Genomic DNA, 19,350 nt, shown 5'->3' with positions numbered 1-19,350 from the left:
ATAGTCATTTTGTTCACATATGAGACCCTCTGGAAACAACAGATGATAAAGGATCAAGGCTGGGTATCAGGAAGTCTTAAACTTTTTCAAGTGTGTATCTTCGAAGAATGTTAAAGAATAAAGACATCCGGTAAAGGTCAAATTCGTGTTCTTATTTAAGGACTGTGTTCATTTGACATTTTGGTTGAGGAAAGACAGTTTCTCTGCTACTCAGAGAGGAAGTAAAAGTTGTCTGATGGCAGCTGTAGTGCGGCTGTTAAACAAAGGCCTGATGTTCATTTCCTCTCTGTTCTAAATCATCGGGGGTGGATGGCTGGCTTTGCCAGATGAAGGAAGACGACAGTAAAGGAAAATAAAAGAGGTCCCTGTCCACGAAGACACAAACACAAAAACCATTTCAAATGAAACATGCTTGGTGGACATCTTTAGTTTTAACATGCATACACAAATATGCAACCTGAAAAAATGGCTTTGGAGGATAAAGTGAAAGTTGCTCAGTCATGTTCGACTCTTTGCAACCCCACAGACTATACAATCCATGGGATTCTCAAGGCCAGAATACTGGAGTGGGTAGCCTTTCCCTTCTCCAGGGGGTCTTCCCAACCCAGGGATTAAACCCAGGTCTCCCACATTGTAGGCAGATTCTTTACCAGCTGAGCCACAAGGGAAGGATAAAAAGGAAGCAAAAAACACTGGCAGAATTTCCTACAGACTTCAAATTTTGTGTTGGCTTGGAGAAATAAAGTGCTTGATGAAGACTGTCTTGTGAGTTTGGACTGCTTGACATGACTGATACTATTCAGTGATGGTCAATCATTTAAACCAGTGGAAGGCCTCAGAGAGAAATGTTGTTGTCAAAAGGAACCTTGATTGGTTTCTACACCTCTTCCAGCCACTTAATTGCTGGCACAGAGGCATCGGGGTGTTCAGAAGTCCTGCCCATGGTGACGGCCATGCTGAGAAGCTGCTGCTGGGCCCGGGAGTCCCAGCCTCTGCTGGCCTCTGAGCACGGTCCAGCATCGCCCCACCTGCCCACCTCAGACACTGTCTGTCTTGCTGTGGCCCACACCAGAGTCCTCCCAGCCTCTTGAGCAGCCACGGGAGCAAACACACTGCTGCTGAGCTTAATTCATCTTCCTCTTACAGACTGTGTTTAGGGCTGGCTGGCAAAGATCAATGCTTCTCCAGCGTGCTTTGGACCAGAGAGGAAACGAGCAGAGGGGTTTTCAGTTCACCGCAGCTGTAACTGTCTCCGTACAACTTTGTGTTCCTGCCCCGACCCACATCGGGCCCCTCATTTGGACCATAGCTAGCATTGGTGGGTTGAATTCTGTTTAAGAATCACCTGCCCACCTGCCCGTTCGTTGGCAGCTGAGATATTTTGTTACAGGGCCCTTATTGTAAAACCTTTACTATCCATTTATTATAAATTACTACTGGTACATTTTCAAGTTGCCAGAATTCTCTTCTATAAGGCTACTGGCGTATCTTTAAAAAACTATGATCTAAACATTCATTTAAATATTTACAGAAGGAGTTAAGTAGGAAACGATTGCTGCAAAAGTGATGACTTTGAATATTATTTTTAAAAATTTCGTTTATCCCAACTTTTAAAAGAGTATATGCTGCATATATTGTTGATACATATATAAGAGATGAGGTTTTTCCTTCATGAAAGAAAAGAAAGAACCGGAAAGAGTTCAGAAGCTATAGAGCTATAGTAGTTATTGCTGTTGTTTGGTCGCTAAGTCATGTCCGACTTTTTTACAACCCCATGGACTAGCCGGCCAGATTCGTCTGTCCATGGGATTTCCCAGACAAGAACACTGGAGTGGGTTGCCATTCCCTTCTCCAGGGCATCTTCCCAACCCAGGGATCGACCCGTGTCGCCTGCATCTGCTGAACTGGCAGGCAGATTCTTTACCACTGAGCCACATGGGAAGCCCAAGAGTTTAGAAGACAGAATTTTAATTAAGCAAGTACTTAAGGAATGTGAAAGCTGTTATGTGTTGGAGGGAGAAGAAAGGGAGACGGAATGAAAATATCTTGCTCAGCTAAAGAGAGAGGAGAATCGACTCTGAATTTTGCTTGAGATAACACCTGTGTACCTCATCACTATGAAAAACAGCTTCCATTAGCATACAAGGACCTGGGGTTGCCATTGCAAAGGAGACTTTTGTCAATGACTCAGTGTCTTCTTTTATTGGGATTTCTGAAAAGCACACATTTTGGTAAACTCTTAATGTTATTTTCTGACTGTTGCTGTTTAGTGCTCTGTCGTGTCCGACTCTGTGAGTCGGACTGTCCATGGCCAAAATGAGCGAGACTGTTTTGTTTCTGTCCATGGTCTGTCCATGGAATTCACTCGGCAAGAATACTGGAGTGGGTTGCCATTCCCTTCTCCAGGGGATCTTCCCAACCCAGGACTCGAACCCCGGTCTCCTCCATTGCAGGCGGACTCTTTACTGTCTGCACTACTAGGGAAGACTACTAACCACTAAATGTGTCAGAGTTGGTGATAAAAGAGAGTCTTCCATATGTACCTCTTTAAAATTCAGAGGTAAATTTCTCATCCCTGGTGGCTCGGCTGGTAAAGAATCCACCTGCAATGGGAGAGACTTGAGTGCAATCTCTGGGTTGGGAAGATCCCCTGGAGAAGGGAGAGGTTACCCACCCAGTATTCTGGCTTGGAGAATTCTGTGGACAGAGGAGCCTGGCAGGCTACAGTTCGTGGGGTCACACAGAGTCGGACATGACTGAGCAACTTTTCAATTTCAAAGTCCTCGTACTGTGAGAGTCTGTGACTGTTTTAAGAAAATGCTGGGCCCGGGGAGGAGTCAGGCCACCCAGGGCACACGGTTCATGATTGGGGACCTTAGCGGAACGCTTCATTATGAATCACAGGCAGTTCTCATGTTCTAGTAAATACAGTGATGTACTTTCTAAAATCTCTCTACCCCTAAGGTTCCCAAATTCATCGTATAATTTATCGTTGTTTGTTGTTTGGGTGAGCAAAAAAAAATCCTTTTTTTTTGTCATTTTTTTTAATTCAATAAGCCAGTGCAAAAAAATTCCCTGTATTTTAACCTATTTGGTCTCTCACAATGCCCTTTAATTTGAAAGAAAATGAAGAATTATTATAGATATCCACCAAAAAATTTTTAATGCAAAATGAGCGAGACTGTTTTGTTTCTGCTACTGGTGCAATATTTTCTCACGGTTATGCTCTTGAAACATGAATCTGTGATAGTTTAAGAGCTGAATACATAATTTAATACTGCCCAAGGCCAGCATTAGCTAAAGCAGATGTTTGTGAAAGATGCATGTCTTTAGTGGAGGCTTGAGCTGCCCTAATTCGGTCCATTTCACTCTACCTCCCTTTCAGGGCTCACCACATCCTCTCTTCTGCAATGGCAGATACTAGTAACACACACCCCGTTTAAAGGTAGCTCACTATATACCACGATGAAGCTGCCCCAAGCACAGAAGGTGGTTGTCACTGGGGGCTATTGACATCACTGAATCCCTGAATCTCACAGCAGGAAGACCCTCAGGATGTTCCTGGTTCAACTTGATGCGTGGATTCTCTGCAGTGTCCCAGCCACATAGCTGAACGCTGCAGGGATGGGGCCTCTCAAGGTCACACATTTTCTCCGTGACTACATCGTTCTCACAAGGAAGCAGTTGGAGGATGGTGACTAGGACCACCAATGTAAGAATCCCAGCCCTGCCCCATCCTTCCTGTGTGACCTTGGGCTCGTTCCTTTAACCTCTCTGTTTCCGCGTGGCATTGACCTCATAGGGTTGTTCTGAGGATCCAACGAGACAATAGATATAAAACCCTTAACACAGTGTCTAGCGTATTGTAAGGACTAAGTGGAAGCCATTTTGAATCATTTAAATTCAGTGTCCTTTTCACTGGATTTCCAACCTCTGTTTCTGGTCCTGCCCCCAGAGCAGAGCTAGCTGCTAATCTCTCTCCCATGTGCCTGTCAGTCAGATATTTGAACATGTTCATCATGTTCACTTCTTTTTCCTCCATCCTTTGGATTCTTGGTTACAATCACCCCTAATCACTGACATTTCTCCAAATGCCCAATGTTCCCTCCCAGCCTGAACTTCCTCCTCTGTCACTTCCAACCCTCTTTGGCCTGATCAAATCCAGCTCCTCCTTCAGGCCTCAACTAAGATGTCCCTTCTGCCTGAAGCCTTCCCTGGTCCCTGATGTATCTCCCAGAACCAACTGTTGCTTATTTATCCTGAACACTACCTTCAGTTTCGCAAGAAGAGGAAGATGCAGGGAAAGAATTAGCCAGGAGTGGAGGCGGGGGAAAAAAGCCATATGGATCATGACTAGAAAAGAAGTAACCCCGCAGCAATGTGGACACAGAACTAAAGTCACTAACAGAGGTTGATGCTAACAATGGCCTGTTTTGGGGGGCAGTGACTTTACCTCTCAGTGGCTGAAAGCGTTGGTCTCCAGGAGGCGGGGTCAGCGTCTGCTTCATTTCTCATCTCTAGGCCCTGGAACAGTGCTGCTCACTAGATATTTCTTTAACATGTTTGTGAACTTCATTTCTGAGAGCTTATGCATCTATTTTCCAACCTGCCCCTCCAGACAAACTTGGAGAGCCAACAGAACCTTTTTCTAGTCAACCCTCTGCAGAAGAATCAATCGGGAACTTGGGAGCAGTGGCTCGTGAGAGCCAAATTCAGTCCTAGCTCTTCAGAGCAGGACTCTCCCACAACACTAAGTGTCTCTCCCTGTCCTCCCCACTGAGCACAGGGAAGGCTCCACACTTCACAGACAAGAAGTAACACTGATCAGATAGATGCCTGCACAGACCCTTCCTCTTGTGAGGAAAAACAGGATTGTATCTGTCATCTTTATTCACACGGCTGGTAAAGACCGGAAGGCGGATCTCTGGGATCATGAAATGGGAAGAGGCCCCAGAGGGCACTCTGTACCCTCCCCCCACCCCCCAGCTCAGCCTCATTCTTGGCCTTGGTCTAAGGCAGTTACACTGTCATCTGAAGAACCATAGCTTGCTCCTCATGTAGCACCTGGTGTTGGTTATGCCTACTTGTGCCAGCTGTCTCCTCTTAGCTAGGACAATTCCTTGGCTCTTCTAGGAAACAACCAAGAGTGGGGCCTTTTCTGTTCAGAAGGCACCTCACTCAGCCTTTGCAGGGAGATGGAGTTGTTTTTGTTGTTCAGTTGTTAAGTTGTGTCTGATTCTTTGCGACCCCATGGACTACAGCACGCCAGGCTTCTCTGTCCTGCACCATCTCTCGGAGTTTGTTCAAACTCACGCCCATTGAGTCGGTGATGCCATCCATCCATCCCATGCTCTGTCTCCCCCTTCTCCTCTCGCCCTCAATCTTTCCCAGCTTCAGGGTCTTTTCCAGTGAGTTGGCTGTTCACATCAGGTGGCCAGGCCTCCTTACAAAGTCCAGCCTGAATTTAGGAAAAGGTCTCCATCTTCCTTTGTTTTCTGAAAGACACGCCCTGAACTGATCCTGAACACTGAGTGCTGTTCCAAGTGTCTGGAAACAGTCGGAGAGACTTTTGAGCAAGGCCAGACAAACAACTGTTTATTCATTTTCGTTCTCCCATCTCCAGTCTCTCCCTTGGGTGTATTAAGCCCAAGCCAGGGACAACCCCAGCCAAATCTCAGGCTAGAATCCACAGTTGTGCTTTGCTGGTGCTGAGACCCAACTGAGAGGCAGTGATGAAGTTGGCCGGGAGGTGTGATGGAGACAGGCATAAACAGACCACAGGCCCAGCAGGGAGACCGGACCGAGAGCCCTGCCCGACTCATCGGCCCAGAAGTCTGCTTGGAAGCTCAGGCTACCCCAGAAGCCTCCATCGTCCCAGCCACCCCTGTGGATGCACTTAGCCCAGAGACAGGAGGGTGGGAAGGGAATCAGCCTGGTTGAAGGAGGCATCATGACGAGTTCCAAGGCTGGTGAGAAAGCGGAGCTCATGGCAGTGTGGCCCAGATGGGTGAGCCTTTATCTTGGGAATTCTAAAATCAGCATGACAGGGGTGATGGTATCTGACTCCTGAGCTAGCAAGGGCAAGAAAAGAAACCATAGGACTTCAGGAAGGAAGGGGTTTTACCACCGCGAGACTTATTTTATAGGAGCCTTTGCCAGTCTGCTCTATGAAATCTGCCTGAGCTTTAACAAAAAATTCCAAATTTACTCACCTGGGTTAGACTGCAAATCAGTATACAGTGTCCTGAAGTATTGCTTTTGAGTCATTTGTCAAGATCACATGTGTTCCTTTTCCAGATTCTATGCAAGAGCCATTTGAACTGTAGTAAACGTAGACACTTTCATTGATGGATTGATAAGACAACATGTTGTAACGAAACAAGGTAAAAGATTTTAAAAATTTTTATAAAAATAGTTATTCCTATTTATAGTTAAAGGGATTCGTGTTTGGTTTAACTAATTCTCCTTTTACCTCAAGAAATGACTTTGGAGCTTTGCTGACTGTAGGTGGAGTGGGAATGAGTCAAAATGAGCCGATTGAGAGAATATCACGTTGGCATAAGCTGAACAAAGAAGGCAGGAGACTTGATGGAATTTGAGGAAAATAAGCTCTATTGCTTGCGAAATACTGAGTTGTTAGAGGGCAACATTTGATCTGCAAGGTTTGGGGGCTTATAGAGAAGCCAGCACACGTAGTTCTGTGATCTCCAGAGTGGAGCCGAGATTACAGAGCTTGCGGTGGAAGCTGTAAGATATCCCCAGCTTCCTTTTTTCTGGGAAATAATTTTACATTATGACTGTTTGTGACTAAAATGTAGTTCTATTGCACAATATCACCCTCAGAGCCATCTTCCTCTGTGTCCAGGCTTCTGAATTACATCTCCAATATGCCTTCAGGCTTATTACATACAATTAGAAAATCTTCTTAAGTAGCTCATTTTTCCCCCAAATATGTAATTTTGGCTGAATGATATTAAGAGGTTTTAAAAAAAAAGATACCATTACATTAACTGAAATTATTACTATTTTAATTTGCCTGCGAAGCCTTTATTTCAAGTATCATTTCGTATAACTTGTAACTTGGTGGGTATCATAATCCTGATAGAATTTTAGCTACTTGATAGCCTGAGACATTTCGGGGGAAATCATTCCCCAAAGAAGATCAGTTTAATGAGTACTTCTGGTGTTAACTGTGAACTGCTATTTTCCACACTCTTAAAGTACATGACGAAACCAGGGACTTATGCCACCTTTTTTAATGTAACACCTGGTGTTCTGTCCCTCCCCTCTCCTGACCCTAACAGTCATCCTCCAGGAACGCCTGGGCAATTTATGGAATTGATGGACTGCAGAAAAAGCAGAGGAGCCGAGCCAGCTTCCTGAAATAGCAAGTTTTAAGATGAATTTCTGGAACAGCCACCTCAAGGTGCAATACAATGAAACTTTCTCTTATAATTTTCAACCAGCCAAACCTTTGCCAAGAGGGTATTATTTGTTGGAGAAAGTGACATCCCTGAGAATACAAAAAGCAAATCACTGAGAGCAGTGGAAATCTCTAACCACTCGCTGTATTTCCTCTTCAGCTGAAACATGGTGCAGACTGGGACACAGCGCTCTTCGAAATGTTCATCGTGGGTATGGCATATGGTGGTCTCACGATGAAAGCGGTGCTTGGGATTTCTCCCCTCTGCTACAAACACAGCAGCAACAAATACCCAGCTGGTATTTCATATGGATTCTATAAATTAAATCAAATATTAAATATATTTTATAAATATAAAATATGGCTATGTTAGAAAAGTGAGCTAAACATCTTAATGGACCAGAAACAGAACTGCAAAATGGGAAGTGTCATGAGCCAGAAGTCTATAGGGCTTTGAACACTGAAGCAGGAGGGGTGATAAAGAGTTGATTCCTGTGACCTGAACAATAGCATCTTGTGTATAGTCGAGGACTAACGGTGAGCTTGGGATTCCCTGGTGGCCCAGTGGTAAAGAATCTGTCTGCCAATACCAGAAACGAAGGTTTGATCCCTGGGTGGGGACGATCCCCTGGAGAAGGAAATGGCAACCTGCTCCAGTATTCTGGCCTGGAAAATCCTATGGACAGAGGAGCCTGGCAGGCTATAGTTCATGTGGTTGCAAAGAGTTGGACACAGCTGAGTGACTGAGCACACACATACACACACACACACACAGAGACATAGTGGGGGCTTTCTGCACACAACTAAGGTCTGGGTCAGGCTTTCAACATGTGGAAGGAGCCAGAAAAAGCCCTAATTGCTGTTTGCTGACTGTGGCAGTGGTGGAAGGAGGCAGAGAGAGCAGCTCAGGCCAGGCTGTCCCCTGGTCTGGTGACTGGCTCTGGGGCAACACCGCTATCACTGTGGGAATGGACACTGATTACTAGGTCAAGCCCCGGGGTCCCAGGGTGATTCCCAGTTTCCACAAACAGGTAGACAGGGTGGGGTAGTCCATAGAGAGGTGGAAGCATCCACTCAAGATGAACCTGCAAGCTAAAATGTCAAAGCTTATGACAAAGCAACACTGAGAAAAGTAGACCCAATCTCAAGTGTCAGATGTATTAGTTTCTTATGGCAGCTATAACAAACTAACAAAATCTTAGTGGCTCAGACCAACACAAATTCATTATGTCATAATTCTGTAGTTCAGAAGACTGAACCAGAGCTCAGTGTGAAGCAAAAATTAATTTTTAATTGAGAGGCTAAGATCTGAAAATAAGCATCAGTTATCTAACTGAAGAATGGTCTTGTGTATTGTAACCAGACAGCTTAGTTCAGATGAATTATCTTGAATAAGACACAGAGCATCCCTGCCACTAGGGGCATTGTGATGGTACAGCTGGTCCTGCACCATAAAGGGGGGTATCATGGAAAGGACATTGAAAATATGTGGGTCTTGTGTACACTGTACCTGAGCTCCCTCTGTTCTTAAACTGTTGGAAAATGGATTGCCCACCTTATCCTTAGTTGGAATTTTGATCTAGAATGTATTATATAGTTCAAATTTGGCCAAGTATTCCTAGGACAGAAATATGCAGATGTTATCATCTAGAAGAAAATGCTGCTGAGTAGGGGATCAGAAGGTAAGAAAAGAATAAGTGTGTATAAGCATAAAGAATCAAAATATAGTTGAGCACCTAATTGGACAACTGCCTTCTACCACTTCAACACTTGAATCTTCCTGGCTACTTGCACAGTATTGTTAAAAGTAGAATAAATCATCTGACATGACTAGGTTTTAGGAAAATATGTGAGAGTCATTCAGGCACAAAATCAGTTTGAAATAGATGAAATTTTCCATCTGAGTGGCTTCTACCAGGACAGAATGTTTCTAGGAGTGCAGTATTTTTAATCTTGTTTTAAAATAAATACTTTAATGTATAAATCACTCAATTGTAAAGGCACTTCAATTTTATTTTCCTTTAGTTTTGAGGTTTTGGAATTGCTCTGTGCAGTTCCAACTAAAAGCTCTCAGATAAAACTTGCATGCCGAAAACCACCATCACAAATGTGCAAGTACAACTATAAATTTATACAACACCCAAGCTGTTTGTAGTTTGCAAAATTTGCTAATAAAATGCAGAAGCAGAGTTTCCATTTACACTCGCTGGCACTGGCACTGCATGTATATCTTTAGTGCAGGCCAAGATGGAAAATTCCATGCGCAGAGAATCTTTTGTGAATGCGACAGTTTGCTAATATCTTAATGAGTGAATTATGATAATTATAGAAATCTTAGCTTTACATTATTTGTGAAGTGTGTGCGTGTGTGTGTATGACAGCCTTCCCAGGCAAACACAGCCTTTTGATTCAGCAGCATTCAGTGAGGAACATTTCTGTGCTAATAATACAAAATGGATCTTAAACTGCTGCATATTAATCAAATTCATTAAAGTACATTCATTAATTTGTGTATATAACAGCCAAACCGGGAATGTAGGGTTTGCTGATTTTGCACAAAATGCATGTATTAATGAACACTAAAACTTCCACATGAGTAATAGCTTTAAAAATTTTTTCATAAAGCAAAATTTTAAAGGGTAATACTGATAATTATTTTTAAAAACTTTCCCACTTTCACTTCATTTTGTATTATTTAGCTTTAAGTGGAAAAAATAAATATAGAAGAAAATAATTAAGAAATAAAGGGTAAGCCCAAAAGATTGTAAAGAAAACAGAATATAAGATTGGGCAACATTAATATTAAATTTCCTACCTCTCCTTCAAATCAATTAAAAAAATAGGTTCAGGGAAACTTAGACACACAAAACATGAATTTGAAGCTATACTAGGAAAGAGCCTTTCATTTCCTGTATGGAACTAGAGGTTGGGGGTGTGGCAAAGGAAAATAACAGCCATGAAGGTGCATCTGTATACTCACATGTCTAAAACCAATGGAACATTTTCACATATGTCAGGAGATCTAAGCCTTGTATTAACAATCAGTGACTAGTGCGGGCTTCGGCAGCACATACACTAACCCTGGAATGATACGAAAATCAGTATGGCCCCTTCATAAGAATGACATGCAAATTTACATTCTATACTTTTTTTAAAAGGTAACCATGTGGTATGATAGATGTGTTAGTTAACCTGATTATGGTGACCATTTCAAAATGTACACATATCGTCATGTTGTACACCTTAAATATATACAATTTCATTTGTCCATTACTTGTCAGTTTGTCAAAATAGAAAAAAAAAACAATCAGTAAGTACCTTCCTAACATTTTGCCCTTTCAGTTCAGTTCAGTTCAGTCGGTCAGTTGTGTCTGACTCTTTGTGACCCCATGGACTGCAGCTCACCAGGCTTCCCTGTCCATCACCAACTCCCAGAGCTTTCTCAAACTCATGTCCGTTGAGTCGGTGATGCCATCCAACCATCTCATCCTCTGCTGTCCCCTTCTCCTCCTGCCTTCAAGCTTTCCCAGCATCAGGGTCTTTTCCAGTAAGTCAGTTGTTTGTATCAGGCGGACAAAGTGTTGGAGCTTCCGCTTCAATTTTGCCCTTTACCTGGAGGCTAACTGCTCAGAAGACAAGACTCATTTCTTTGTCCTCTGTAGCACTAAGCCAGTGCCTGGCGTGTAGAGGGCACTCAATTAATACGAGATTTAAAATAACCACTGTACAAAGCAAAATAAGGTAAGAGTTACATGAGAGGTATAAACACAACATTTACAGAGGAAACACTGGTGAGGCTTCAGGTCAGCGGCTGCATGCTGATCTGCAAGCTTCCTGAGGACAAGACCTTCCAATTTCTTCTTCCTCTCTGGTGTTCCAAAGAACCCTACTCCGGTGTGATTCGGGGGAGGGAAAGGGAGTGTGAAATTCCTAAGTTTGATCCCAGACATAGTGAATTTTCTTATTAATTAGGAGGAATCTGCCAACTTTCTGACTGTGCGTCCTTGCTTAAGAATAGTGCTGTACGTCAGCATTTCTCACACTGTCTTCCCCAGCAGTCTCACGCTCTGTGAGGTAAAAGGAGGTAGGAAAAGGGTTATTTGAGTTAGTAGAACACTTCTGGTTCTCTTGTGCTGAGAGCTTTACAATGTACATGAACCTATCAAGGGTTCTGAGAAGTCTTGTCCTGAACACATCCGTATTCCTTTTCTGAACCTAGTACCCCCTAAAATGACGTGAACCAGAACCAGTTTCCCCATAGCATCTGTTAATGCATCATGAGCCATGACTGTTGCCACATGTCTGTAATTCCTCTGCTAAAAATTCTCTTGCATTCTGTTGGCCACGTGTGCTCGTGTGCTGAGTCACTTCAGTCGTGTCCGACTCTTTGCGACCCCGTGGACAGTAGCCCACCAGGCTCCTCTGTCCATGGGATTCTCCAGGTGAGATTACTGGAGTGGGTTGCCATGGCCTCCTCCAGGGAACCTTCCCCACCCAGGGATCGGACTCCCGTCTCCTGCATTGCAAGCAGATTCTTTACTGCTGAGCCGCTGTGGAGGCCCCCTGCTAGCCATTGGAACCATAAAACCATATATGAGAGACCCAGGGGGACTCCTTGGTCCATGTCTTTGTCTTTAAGAACAAACTTCAATTGTTTAGCTAAGTGAGAACGTTCCCTGTATTTAATGAGCTTCTGAACTTCACTTGTTTTCCTATCTTATTCTAACACCATCAACATGGCAAAACTATCTTACCTATTTCTTATAAATGTCTCATCTTGCTCTTGAAGAGACTGAGGCAAAATGGCTCCGTATTCTTTTTATGTTTCTCTCCTCAGACTGGTTCAGTTGAAACCTTAGTTTTCCCTTCTCCAGATTCAAATCATTCTGTTTTTTTCACAAAGATTTTAAGTTGTGTCTCCTTTTTGTCATTGTTCTGGAGCTATAATTGACATATGACTTTAGTTTCAGGCGTAAGACATTGTGATTCAATATTTGTATATACTGCCAAATGATCACAACAGGAAGTCTAGTTAACATCCATTACTACACAGTTACAAATTTTTGTGTAGTATGATAAAAACTTAAATATCGACTCTGTTAGCAACTTTCAATATACAATATTATAAATTATTGTCACTGTGCTATGTATTACATCCCAATGAGTTTAATTGGAAGTTTGTACCTTTTGACCCTATTCACCCATTTTTCCTTTTCAACCTCTGGCAACCATCAATCTGTTCTTTGTGTCCATAGGTTTAGTTTCTTTTCTTTAGACTTCATAAGTGAGATCATAGAGTATTTGTCTTTGACTTATTATGTATCTGACTTATTGTATCACTTAGCATAATGCCCTTGAAGTCCATACATGTTGTCAAAAATGGCAAGATTTCCTTCTTTTCTTATGACTGAATAATACTCCATGATGTATACACAAATATCACTTTTTCTTTATCTGTTCATCTATCAGTGGACACTTAGGTTTCTTCCATAATGCTGCAGTGATTATGGAGGTGCATGTAATTTTTCAAGCGAGTTCTTTCATTTCCTTCAGATGAATATCCAGAAGTAGAACTCCTGGATCATATGGTAGTTCTATTTTTAACTTTCTGAGGAACCTCCATACTGTTTTGCACAGTGGCTGCACCAGTCTACACTCCCATCGACAGTGCACAAGAGTTCCCTTTTGTCCACATCCTTGCCAACACTTATTTGTCTTTTTGATAATTGCCATTCTAACATGTGAGAAGTAACATCTTGTGGTTTTCTTTTGCGTTTCTCTGACAGTTGTAGCTCCTTCTAACTCTATTTCATGATATTTTAGATCCTCAGAAGTAAATTGGAAAGTTCATTTGGTGAACATCTGACTGGTATTAAGTATATTTGCCATATGCAAAATTAAGTGTTTCATCGCTGACTGGCATTAAATATTATAATTCTGATTGCTACATTAATTCCAGTTATACTAAACCCCTCTCATCTTATACCCAAGCAGTTTACTTTTCTTTCTTAATTTTCCTTTTTTCTTTGGCTCCTATTGAGTCTCTTCTCCCACCAAGGTAATTTTTGATTCTATTATTATATTCTAATAGTTTCTCAAGATGCTGAGCACTAATTCTACTTCTTTAGATATACTGTCTCTCAACTAAGATGATGAAAAGCAATTGCTTCCAATAATAATTAAAACATTGAAACTTGTGAACTGTTCACCTCGTTCATAAATAAAAGTAGATCAGGATAATAACCTCACCCTCATGCCCCATAATCCAAGACACTTTCTCAAGTGGGAGGAAAGGGCCAGGTTTATGGGTTGGGAATTACACACATCTCATAACCTCTGCAATTAGTAGTCTTGGTAAACCACAGGGGGTGAGACCCATGTGACGGCTGCTAGTCATATCTGCTAAAGAGAGACAACAAGAAACACACTTTACATGAATTCTATCTCAGCCTACTTGGGATGAGACTCTGAGTGTCCTTTCTCTGGTTGTAGACAGTATGAAATCACCGCAGTAACACTGGAGTCAGGGGCTGAGATCAAGTCACTCGGTAGTTATGTGGCAGTGGGAAAGTAAATGAATCCGATTCCTCATTTTCTCATCTGCAAAATGGAGTGACAATGAACAACATTATGGAGATGAAATGCTGGAACATACATACAAGCCCATTACAAATGCAGAGTGTTATATACTGACAGTGGTTTCCAGTGCTCCAGCACCAGAGACCCCTGTGAAAGGGCTTGGGTGCCATTGAGAGTAAAACTAAAAGGCTGCCTCTTGACCCCCACAGACACCTGAGCAGAGTCACCTTTGTCTGTTTTGCAAATTGGGCTTCCAAGAAAGAATTCCTTTGAAAGATTTCACTGAGTAAAAAGGGGGAGAAGGTTGAAAAGCACAGATACAAAGTATTAATCCAAGTAATTACTATAATTACAAAATGGTTATTTCATATTTGTGTGTATAATGTTTAGATTTGTACATGTAACATACACATAACCTAGAGGTTTGCACATTCTTAACATGTAATGTACAAACGCTAAAAGTAGTGTAGTGTACAAAATCTCTTGCTGTTCACAACATCACCATGAAAACCTATGTTTTGGTTCTCAAGAGATGGTAGCTTGGCTTTTTGTTCTTTAGAAATAAACATATCAAGTGATGCTGTTCATTAAATTGCATGGTATGAAACAATGTCGTACATGACACATATACATGACCAACACAACCAAACATTAAACTACACAACATGAGTTCTCTTAATTATTAGCTGTCATATTGAGATTAAATTGGGCATTAAATTAAGTTTAAAAAGAGATTAAATTGTGACATGAGGTACAGTAAAGACACAATAGGCACTGAAAATAAAAGGCAATTATTCAGAATGAAATCACAGTATTAAGGACCTGAATACTTGTCGCTTTCAAATTTAAATGTAAGTTTCTTTTAGTCTAAAAATAGGGATGAAAAGTGAATTTCCTCATCTTAGTCTCTTAATTTTGGAAATCAACAGTCTATCATTTACCATCCATAACTGAAGTTTTCTGACAATGTTGACTTTTAATTCTGGTATTAAGAAGTTTCTATCAATTTATACCACATTGTATGCTTTCATATAGTTATTTTCTCTACCTAAATTTCTTCTTAGTTGATAAACTCTACAGACCAGCTTAATATTAAGATAATTTTTCAATCTTTTAAAATTTTAATTACTTTTAATCAACTTTTCCTCTTTAACATTTGCATATCCCCCATGGGCTAGAAAGATTTTGTCAAGCTTTAATTTCCATAATTTGTATATTGTACATTACAACTAAAGAATAGTCTTTCTTTAGCACAACATGAACCCTATAGAAATTTCAACATGTCAGCCACTTTTTCTGTCTCTCTCTTCCTGTTTGAATATCCCTAATTTTAGAGAGTACAGTGTTAAGAATATGATGTACACAAACTTGAAGTAATCTTGTCAGGCATGCTCTTTTATAGTTGCAGCCCACAGGCTAATCTTCTTGCAGCTAGAGCTTATGGGATTGTCCTCGTGAATCTTATTTTCATCAGAAATGTCTTCTCCTAAAAATAAAACAAACAAACAAACCAAAGCCCCCAAACTGACCTTACCCAAGGGATATAAATGATGTAAAATAACTTCTTTTAAAAATGAAATGATAAATTCACCACTTCACTTGCATGATCAGTCAATGCTGAAAATGTTATGATAAGCTTGTAACTTTAATATTTGAAACTTGGAACTTGAAGCTTCCAAGATGAAATTCTGTTTCCAGGATGGAAGTGTCATATTTTTACTCAAAATCTCTTTTTTTTTTTATGCCATTCTAGGATACAGTTCTAGTCCATGATTTATATTTAGATGTGGCACAGATTTTGAAATTTCATTAATGAAAACAAATCCAGTTTCTGGTTGATTTCTTCATATAAGCCTTTCTACTGCTTCAAATTGTCCGCTGAACTCATCCGTAGCAGTCTGGGAGTGTGTGGTGCCTTGGACTGGTCCAGGGTTCTGAAACCTAAGTCATGCATTCTGCATAGGAGGCTGAATGTTAAGACCTTTCACAAACACTTGCACAAACAGGAGCCTGTCTACAAAATGACTCCCAAAGCCAGCAGTCTCTCTGCCAGCGTTTGTCTGTCAATCTTCCAAGTTCTGAGGTACTACAGTAGCTTTAGTTCTCCATGTTTCCCAGGCCACCCAGCCTGGGCAGAGAAGAGTCACAGTGACAGTCACAAAACAGATTGCTCTCATTCTACCTCCAGGGAGGTGGGAAAACACTTGAGCTATTCACCATGTTCCTCCCATCTCTTCCAGTTGCTGTGAATGCGGTCTCCTGCTGCTCTGGGGCCCTGCTCTGCTGCAAGATCTCTTCAGTAGAACCTCTGATTTCAAGGTGACCTGGGCTTTGTCCCACCACAGCAAAGTGACAAGGCGCTGGGCTGGGATACAATGTACATGACATACTCCTGCTAACCCCCAAGTCCTCTTCCTCCACAATTATAGGAGCACAATCTTGTAATTGTTTTGTGCTGCGTTTACTTGTAGATGAGACAGCACTCTAGAGGTTAAGGGGTGGAGGGAGGAAAGGAAGAGATGGGCCAACCAAAGATGATGCTGATTGGCAGGCTGAGGGCACACCCATTTGGGCAGGTCAGAAGTTCATAGTTAACCCACCCTTTTAGATGGTCAATTTTACCCAAATCAACATCTTAAAGAGCTCCTCCAACCCCAGAAGTGAGCTTCATTGTGGTAAAAAAAATTTATGAATCTCTTTAGAATTCCAGATGAATTCCAGACTACCCTTACAGGCTGGCTCCTTGGACAACTGCCCATGTGGTCAGGCATCACTCAGCCTCAGTCTCTGCTCAATGTGAGAAGTCACTTTCTCTCCCTCCCAAGGATATCATCCCCCCAAGGCCTGGGAACCCTCCTGCAAACGTCCTGGCGGGGCCTGACAGCCACGAATCCCCAGGGGACACTGGCCCGGGTCCTCAGGGTGGCCCTATAGCTTTAAAGAATTCCTGGGTCAGGAAGGGAGACTCCACAGTCAACTCCTCTTGCAGGAGGGCAGCTGTGGCATGGGTGGCTGTGGTTTCATATTGGGTGACTAGAGACCAACATGAACAGCTGCTGGACAGTAGCAGGGGGCACGGGCCTTCTTGCAAGGGCCGGTAACAGCAGTGGTTGATGGCTGCCGTGGGATGACTGCCAGGCAAAGCCTGCTGGGTAATGGCTGCTGTCCAATGGCAGGCGGGCAAAGACTGCTGGGTAATGGCTGCTGCCCAGTGGCAGCTGGGTAAAGACTGCTGGGTAATGGATACCGGGCAATAGCGAGTGCGTAATGGCTACTGGGTAATGGATGCTGGGCTTTGGCTTGGCACCTGGCCTGGCCCAGCCGGTGTCAGAGGTCAGATGACCACGTGGGCTTTATTTTCTCATGGGGCACTATCCTTGGTAAGCACTCATGGTCCACGAGGCCCCTCACTGAACACAGTAAACACTTTGTAATCTGTGAAGGATGTATTACCAATTTCTGAGACGGTAACGGCTACCGTCCCCCTTTTCACCCGCCATCTCATCACTTCCTTCCCAGGCGCTGCTTCACTGTGAGCTTATTGTCACTTCTTGCGCCACTTAAACTGAAATCCAAACAGAATCGTGGGATCATTAATTTTTTAATCTGTCCAATTAACTATAGCCTTGTTAGCAAATTTTAAAATAATATAAGTAAATGGTACCCAGACAACCTCTTTGTAGACTTTATCCCGCTCCGTAAACTAAATCTCAAATGAGAAAAGTAATGTGGATGTTCTGTCAATACAGTTCATGTGAATTTTCTTTTTACCTAGTCTTGTTTTGGATGGGGGAAAAGAATGAGCTCTGTTTTGGATAGTGTGTTTTATTGCTAAATACAAATATTTAGGATAACATGAACACATAAAATTTAGAAATGGCTGCCCAGAGAGAAAATCATTTGTCAAAACTTGCATAGCAAGAAATAGCAAGGCTAGAACAATGTCCTGAATGTTTTGTTTTTCTGTGCAGTGCCCTCATTTCCCCTCTTGATATCTGTCAGAATTTATATATAACAACTGCAAGTTCAAGCATTATTTTCTAAATCAAAAGAGTGGAAACTTTTAGAGGAAGCTCAAAGGCTGTGCCTTGATTAGCATAGACAACTAGATTAGAATCAGTGGCAGTATCTCTCTGAGCAAAATCTTCCAATTTTATTCTTGTCACTCCCTGGGGAGCAATTGCAATTGTGGGTGCATTGTGCTCTCTGGCCTCCTTTGATCTCTTTATTCAGATCTCCTGTTTACTGTATTAAAACAATTCACTCCATTCATCGGGCAGTCTTTGTTCATCAAATCAGATATTGTGCACCTTTGTTTTAGTCAAGTGCACAAGAGTGCATTTGGCCTTATTTATGAGTCCTCTGACAAAGATTAAATTTTATTTTTCCCATCTTTTGAAAGAGTTGTGCTGTGGAGATTTACTAGATTAGGTGAGTATTGATTTTTTCCCCCTGCTTTCTCATCCCTCCTTTTGGATGCAGAGTCAAGTTTCCTTGCTATGATTCTTGTTACTGAAAAAGGAAAGATTATGTCTTTGGAGATGTCTGGAGAAGCTGGGCATTCCATTTTATGATGATGGGTCAAGATGTTTGAATCTGTGACAGCCCCTGTCTGTCCCGTTCTGATTCTCTCTGGTCTGAGAACGATGGCCTTTCTTTCTCTTCCTTGCTGTGCTGTTATTTGTCAATTGGTGGAAGCTAGAAGGTGGTGCTGTTTAGCATGTAAATAAACCAACACTTTTTCCAGTAAATAGCTCTGGGTAGCATTGTATGCCAGGAACTCTCATCCACACAATGATGAATTCAATTCCTGCATTGTGCTTTCCTTTCCTGTCCTTTCGCAGAGGGAAAGGTGATCACACTGTAATTATAGAAGTCCCTTTTACTTTATTTTCTTTCTGATTGTGCCCCTAGTTTTTTCCAGTCTCCTAGTAGATAGCACTTCCCTTTGCTAAGATAAAATTCCTAAGGCAGTTTTTTAGAATTAATTTACTTCCTGTTGTCCAGTGTTTTATAGATGATGTAAATGAAGGATGTGGCTTACAGATCTATTTAAAGAGACGTGCTTATCCTTCATGGTTCTAGCCAGATGAGTGGGCACATGCTTTTGCATTTTTATTTAAACCCCACTGAAGTTGGTCATTATATTTTGAATGCCACAGCACGTCTATACCATTATTTAAAGAATCTTGTTCATTCATCCATATAATGATTGGCATTGGCTATAACTTGATGCAATGTTACACTATTTTAATTCTTTCTCAGGCAGTGTTATCTTTGATCACTTCCTATTCACTGGGAAAAAACCCCATACAATTGCAATCCCACATTATGTTTCAGTGATGATG

General features: G+C 42.0%; 1 pseudogene; it reads left to right on the top strand.

Annotated features, from left to right (window-relative positions):
* Positions 1-10,474: 10,474 nt before the first annotated feature.
* On the top strand, positions 10,475-10,575 carry LOC136162183 (U6 spliceosomal RNA; annotated as a pseudogene).
* The last annotated feature ends 8,775 nt before the right edge of the window (positions 10,576-19,350 follow it).

The sequence above is a fragment of the Muntiacus reevesi genome, chromosome 2, assembly GCF_963930625.1.
Source record: "Muntiacus reevesi chromosome 2, mMunRee1.1, whole genome shotgun sequence".
NCBI classification, from domain to species: Eukaryota; Metazoa; Chordata; class Mammalia; order Artiodactyla; family Cervidae; genus Muntiacus; species Muntiacus reevesi.
This window is presented reverse-complemented; position numbering and strand designations above follow the sequence as displayed.